Source organism: Engystomops pustulosus, chromosome 6 (genome assembly GCF_040894005.1).
Source record: "Engystomops pustulosus chromosome 6, aEngPut4.maternal, whole genome shotgun sequence".
In the NCBI taxonomy this organism is placed as follows: domain Eukaryota; kingdom Metazoa; phylum Chordata; class Amphibia; order Anura; family Leptodactylidae; genus Engystomops; species Engystomops pustulosus.
The window spans coordinates 172,986,415-172,994,124 of NC_092416.1; positions in this window are offsets into that span (position 1 = coordinate 172,986,415).

The window sequence follows — 7,710 nt, forward strand, 5'->3', positions numbered from 1 at the left end:
AGACAAATCCCAGCAGAAAGCATTCCCTGGCTGAGCTCACCTTATCAGTATCTGATCTCCTCATTTTCCTTCACAGAGGAAGGAGATCAGATGCCTACAGTGACCCTGCACACCATAAATCACTTGCACACCACATACAATTAACCCATTCACTGCCCAGCTGCATACCTCTCCCATCTGGGCTCTCCTCTACATTTTGATTTAACTATGAAAAAAACCTAAAGGGTTAATAAAGCTCCTTAAAGACATTTTGAATAATTTAAGGAGTGTAGTTTCTTAAATGGTGTAATTTATGTATTTTCTGCTGTTTAGGTCCATTAAACCACTTGAGAAATGAAATGTCCCTTTAATAAAATGAATTTGGAAATTTTCTTAAAAATATCTTAAAGGCCTTCTACCATCCTACAGATACAAAATTAAAACATGTTGCCAACACAAAGCAGACATATGATGAATGTTATATATGAAGTCATTTTGTGTTATAACTATTTGTTCAAAAATTTTAAGAGTTCAATAGTTTAAAAAAAGAGCTAATTTTTACAACTTTTTGCTATTTTTCAGTTTTTTCTTAAATAAATTAACAATATATCACTCAAATGTTTCAAATAACATGAAGTTCAATGTCACAAAAAAATCACAAAACCAACTTGGTATATTAAAGTGTTCCAACGTTATTACAATTTAAATTGACACGTCAGATTAGAAAAATCTGGCCATAAGGTAAAAATAGGCTTAGTCCTTAAGGGGTTAACTGGAAATAGAAGGTCATGTGACCTTCTCCTGTCCCCCGGTATCTAACCCTGTGTTATAGCAGGAGCCAGGCAGGGGCTCCTTTATACTCTATAGACCAGGATACTGGGGAAAAATAGTTGCCACTTATTCTGCCCCTGTTCATACTCTGTTCAGAGCCCTCCTCCCCCTCCATGTTAATGCTGGATATTACTGCAGGTCAGAGAAGAAGGGGGAGTAGGGTGATGGCGGCTGTGCTGCACCTCGGGTCTTGGAGTGAGCTGTATCCTCCACCTCCCGGAGAGGGAGAAAATGCTGATCTCAGGAGGTAAACAATTGATACATATGGGCATGTGTGTGAGTGATTGTCTACATACAAAGAGTATAGGCATGTGTATACAGGGTTGGGGGGGGGGGGCTTTTGAATTTTCGCCTCAGGCAGCAAAAAGGCTAGAGTCAATATACTTTCTGTATTAACCCCTTACCGACATGTGACGTAATAGTCCCGGTCCCGGTGCATAAAGAGGGCTCGCGGGCATATTGCAGCAAAGGCTTACCGGTAACACCCGCGATCGGTGAGCGGCGATCATCGGGGAGCAGCGATCCGTCACCATGGTAGCTTCGGGTCTCACGAAGACCCGAAGCTACTTCGGGTTAAACCATTCATTACAATGTGATATCAGCACATTGTAATGTATGAGAAGTAAAATACACATATACTGCCATACTGTAGTATGGCAGTATATGATAGGATCGTACAGACACCCTAGGGTTAAAGTACCCTAGGAAGTCTGAAAAATAGTAAAAATAAAAAAAAAGTTTAAAAAAAATTATAATAAAAAAACCTAAAAATTCAAATCCCCCCCCCCTTTCCCTAGAACTGATATAAATAAACAGTCCAAAATGTCAGCTACACAAAAATCATTTAATATCCGTAGTTATATTAATTGCAACTCTACATATGTTGTTTACTGCATAACATGCGTAATGTGCCAAGTCCAATACGTGGGTTGTACTACCTGCACTTTAACCCCTTAGCGCTCTGCGCCGTAGCTGTACTGCGCTGAGTCCCGCGAATAGCGCTCAGCGCAGTACAGCTACTGCGCAGAGACGATGCCGGTTCAGCGCTGTATAGCAGCCGAACTGGCATCGTTAGCCGCGGGATTTCAGCGGTAATCTACCGCGGACATCCCCGGCTAACACCCGCAGTCGGAGTGGGCTCTGATCGCGGGTGTTTAACCCGTTAAATGCTGCGGTCAACGCGACCGCGGCATTTAACATGCCTTCTGGGGGTCTTTACCCCACGATCGGCCCCCCCGCACCGTTTCCAGGGGGGGGGAGGCGATCGGGACCCCAGAGAAGCCTGAAGGCATTGCCTTTAAGATGGCGTCTGTGACGTCATTTTAAAGGCAAAGTGTCAGCCTATGCATTTGAATAGGCTGGCACTGCTAATACCCTGCAATACATTAGTATTGCAGAGTATTATCAAGAACAAGCAATCAGATGATTGCTTGTTCATATCCCATGGTGGATCATGTAAAAAAATGTACAAAATAATGTTTTTCAATAAAAAATTACTTTATAAATCACTAAAAATGCCCATAAGCCCCAAAACATATAAAGAGACATATAACGCTCAAAAAAGTCTAAATCCTAACACAAACCCCACATATATAGTATCACCGCGTCCGTAACAATCCATAGAATAAAACTAACTAACTATTGAACCCATATGATGAACGCCGTAAAAAAAAACGTTAAAAACCCGCCAAAAATTATGATTTTTACCTATTATATCCCACTAAAAATGCAATAAAAAGTGATCAACAAAACATATGTACTCCAGAATGATATTGTTGCAAAGAACAACATGTCCTGCAAAAAACAAGCCATCAACCAGCTCTGTAGCCAAAAACGTAACAATGTTATGCCACTTGGAAGACGGCGATGCAAAAATGATAGATTTTTCCCCACATTAGGGTTTTATTTGGCAAATTTAGTAAAACATAAGAAAATATTCATGTCTGGTATCCCCGTAATCGTATCGACCCATAGAATAAAGATAACAGGATTATTAGGCTATACGGTGAACACGAAAAAAAAAAAGTAAAAAATCCAGTACAGAATTGATGCTTTTCTACTCATGACCTCAAAAAAAGTTCCTAAATGTTCAACAATAGGTGATACCAAACCCAAAATGGTAACACTGGAAAAAGCATCTCGTCCCGCAAAAAAAATGCCGTCACATGGCCCAAATAACGGAAAAGCGAAAATTTTATAGCCTTCAAAAGGGGCCAATGAGGAAACTAAAATCCTGGCAGCTGCAGGGTGCTCCTTCCCTTCTGCGCCTCGCTGTGCCCCCATAACACAAGTAACAGCCACGTGTGGGGGGTCGCTGCACTCAGGAGAAATTGTAGAACAAATTTTATGGTGAGTTTTCTCTTTTTATCTTTTGGAAATGTGTAAATTTTAGGGCTAAATGAACGTATAACCGACAAAATTTGACCATTCTAAATTTCACCGCCATTTTGATTCAATTACTATGAAGATCTCAAGGGGTTAACAATCTTTGTAAATGCTGTTTCTGATAGTTTGAGGGGTGCAGATTTGAAAATGGGTTGGTTATATGGGGGGTTTTGTTGCTAATTATGTAAAATTTGATTTCAAACAGTATTTATCCCCAAAATAGTCAATTCCGAAAATACGGAAAATCGCTATTCGATTTGTAGGCCGCGTGACGTCAAAAAAAATTATCCAAACATTTCAAAAATTATGACAATGTAAAGTAGACAAATTGGAAATGTTATTCGGCAAGTTATTTAGGTGGTAAATCGATCTGCCTGAAAACGCAGTGATTTTGAATTTCGAAAATGGCAAATTTTTCTAAAAATTCATCATTTTTTTCTTTTTTTTGTAAATAAACGCAAAACTTATCTGCCAAAATTTACCACTAAAATGAAGTACAACATGTGGGGAGAAAACAATCTCAGAATCGCTTTGATAAGTAACAGTGTTCAAAAGTTATAACCATATAAAGAGACGCAGGTCAGAATCTAAAAAATGGGACTGAGCCTTAAGCTGCAAACAGGCTGCGTCCTTAAGGGGTTAAAAACCAGAATTAGGCGTCATTTATCAGACGCAAAAAACAGACAAGCTGTGAACATATCGATGGCATTGCGGCATTTTCAAACCATACATAATGGTAATTGCTCTCATTTTACCGTGACAGCCGTTGAAAAAGTTTGTAAACCACTGCGGGGAGGGGACCACAGGCGCAAATTATTAAACAGAGAAAGCTTTTGGATTTTTTCTCTTGATACCAGATATCCACTAAGTTTAAACAAAAGACAAGATATGATTTATCAAATATAGAGGCTGTTCTCTGTTTAGAACACATTGGGGGTCATTTACTAAGGGCCCGATTCGCGTTTTCCCGACGTGTTACCCGAATATTTCCGATTTGCGCCGATTTTCCCTGTATTGCCCCGGGATTTTAGCGCACGCGATCGGATTGTGGCGCATCGGCGCTGGCATGCACGCGACGGAAATCAGGGGGCGTGGCCGAACGAAAACCCGACGGATTCGGAAAAACCGCCTCATTTAAAAAAGGGAATTGTGTCGCGGAGCTTGCGCTTACCTTCACTCAGCCGGCCTCGGTGTATTGAAGTGCGTTCCGATGCTCTTCAGCGCAGCAGCGCCACCTGGTGGACGGCGGAGGAATTACCTTAATAAATCCCGGCCGGACCCGAATCCAGCGCAGAGAACGCACCACTGGATCGCAAATGGACCGGGTAAGTAAATCTGCCCCAATGTGTACACCATATTTGTAATATCCCATTGTATTATAACCATGTTTTGTTATTTTTCAAAATTTTTCAAGGTTTTATAATGTTTTGTCTCCAGTATGTGGAGTGTGATCATGTGATCCCCGATTGCACAATTTAACTCACCTGTGCACATTCGACATTCAGTCATGAGTAAGGAATCTTTCCGAAACGCGTAGACTTGCTGACCTGTGGCTGTGCGTTCACCCTCTGTTCATCGTTATGCAGTGTTTTAAGCGTGGAAAATAAAGATCGAATACTGTTTTTAACCATATTCACCGAGGCTTCTTTGACTATATGGAGTTCGGACAGCTGGATATTTTCTACTGTTTGTACTGGACTTAAAGCAAAGTTTGTCCGTGCTGAAGAACTTCAGAGACCTTGAATTAGCTGTGCTGTGCGGTGAGCTGTCCTTTTTCTTTTCTATATTGCAAGTAAAAATCATAAACACATTGGGGCAGATATACTTACCTGGCCCATTCGCGATCCAGCGGCGCCTTCTCTGCGGTGGATTCGGGTCCGGCCGGGATTCACTAAGGCAGTTCCTCCGCCGTCCATCAGGTGGCGCTGCTGCGCTGAAGAGCATCGGAACGCACTGGAATGCACCGAGGCCGGCTGAGTGAAGGTAAGTGCAAGCTCCGCGACAGATTTTCCGTTTTTAAATGGGGCGGTTTTTCCGAATACGCCGGGTTTTCGTTCGGCCACCCCCCCCCCCCAATTTCCGTCGCGCGCATGCCGGCGCCGATGCGCCACAATCCGATCGCGTGGGCTAAAATCCCGGGGCAATACAGGGAAAATCGGCGCAAATGGGAAATTTTCGGGTAACACGTTGGGAAAACGCGAATCGGGCCCTTAGTAAATGACCCCCATTAGGTATCGCCGCGTCCAAAAATGCCCGATCTATCAAAATATGATAACGGTTTTTCACTGCGTTTAACCCCGTAACGGAAAATTGCGTCCAAAGTCGAAAATGACACTTTTTTGCCATTTAAAAATGTTTTTTTTAATTCTATAAAAAGTGATCAAAAGGTCATACAGTACTAAAAATGATAACATTGTAAACATCATCAAAATCTGCAAAAAACTACACCACCCACAGCTCCATACACCAAAGTATGAAAAAGTTATTAGCGCCAGAAGATGGCAAAATCCCCCCAAAAATGTTTGTACAGGAGTAAATGGATGAAAACATTATAAAACCTATATAAATTTGTTATCCCCGTAATCGTACCGACCCAAAGAATAAAGTAGACATGTCATTTGGGGCGCACAGTGAAATCTGTAAAATCGAAGCTCACGGCACAAATGCGTTTTTTTACCAATTTCACTGCATTTGGAATTTTTTTCCCACTTCCCAGTAACACCATTTTGAAGTGTAATTTGTTACGCAGAAAATAAGCCATCACACAGCTCTGTACATGGAAAAATAAAAAAGTTACAGATTTTTGAATGTGGGGAGTGAAAAATGAAAACGCAAAAACGAAAAAGGGCTGCGGCGGGAAGGGGTTAATTCTAGATCTCTGCTTGGTGCAATACTAATGGAAGCTTCTATATTACTTCCAGTGGACAGAGATTGGACCATGGTCACACAGGTGCACGGCTCGTTATTGTCACAGAGAGTAATCAGAGCTGTGGGTTATAGCGAGCCGTGCACCTGTGTGACCATGGTCAGATTTCTATAGAAAGACAGCAAGCAGAGATCTAGAAAACTGTGAGGAATTGATAAGAAAGTATTTGGAAAATGACATAACCTTTCATTTTACAAACAGTATAATTTACCATATACTGTATACTTGTGTATAAGCCGAGTTTTTCAGCACAAAAATGTGCTAAAAAAACCTCACCTTGGCTCATACACAGTCAGTAAAAAAAAACCATACTCATACTTACATACTCACCCTCCGGCGCCGGGATGCTCCACACGGCTCGCGATCCTCAGCACGGCTCCTCTTCTATCTTTTCTGTGATGTATTAGCCAGCAAAGACGCGACTATGGGACCTGCCGGCCTGTGCACACTATGATGCGGCGGTGCCGCCGCTGATTACGTCATGGTGTGTGCCAGACGACAGATCGTGTGGATGCATCTCTGCCGGCTACTACAGCATAGAGAAGATAGAAGAAGAGCCATTGGGAGCCGCATGGAGCATCAGGAAGTTGGAGGGTGAGTATGTAAGTTTATTATTTTTATGTGCTGGGTGGGCTGGCTGTATACAACATGGGAGCTGGCTGGCTGTATACTACATGGTGCTGGCTGACTACTACATCGGGCAGGCTGTATACTACATGGGGACTGTCTGGCTGTATACTACTGAGGGCTGGCTGGGTGTATACTACAGTATACTACATGGGGGCTGGCAGGCTGTATACTACATGGGGGCTGGCTGGCTGCATACTACATGGGAGATGGCTGTATATTACATGGGGCTGGCTGGCTGTATACTACTGGAGGCTGGCTGTATACTACAGTATACTACATGGGGGCTGGCAGGCTGTATACTACTGGGGACAGGCTGGCTGTATACTACATGGGAGCTGGCTGGCTGTATACTACTGGGGCTGGCTGACTACTATTACATGGGGCTGGCTGTATAGTACATGGGGGCTGTCTGGCTGTATACTACAGTATACTGCATGGGGGCTGGCAGGCTGTATACTACATGGGGGCTGGCTGGCTGTATAATCGGGGGCTGGGTGTATACTACATGGGGCTGGCTGGCTGTATACTATTGGGGGCTGGTTGGCTATATACTACTGGGGGCTGGCTTTATACTACTGGGGGCTGGAAGGCAATATACTACAGGGGGCTAGATGGCTATATACTGGGGAGGCTGTGACCAATGCATTTCCCACCCACGGCTTATACTCGAGTCAATAGGTTTTCCCAGTTTTTGGTGGTAAAATCAAGGGTCTCGGCTTATACTCGGGTCGGCTTATACTCAAGTATATATGGTATTCGGAAGAATTTGGAATGCCCCATTAAGTGTCTATAAACTGTCTAAAATCCTTAATTAACATGGTGCAAAGTGTCTCAGCCAGTTCTCCTGCATAACGTACAACAGAATTCTGTAGTAAACAGATTGATATATCATCTCCAATGTCTCCCTTAATAGAAACTTATTTGAACTCCTTTTCTAAATACAAAATGAGTCAAAAGGT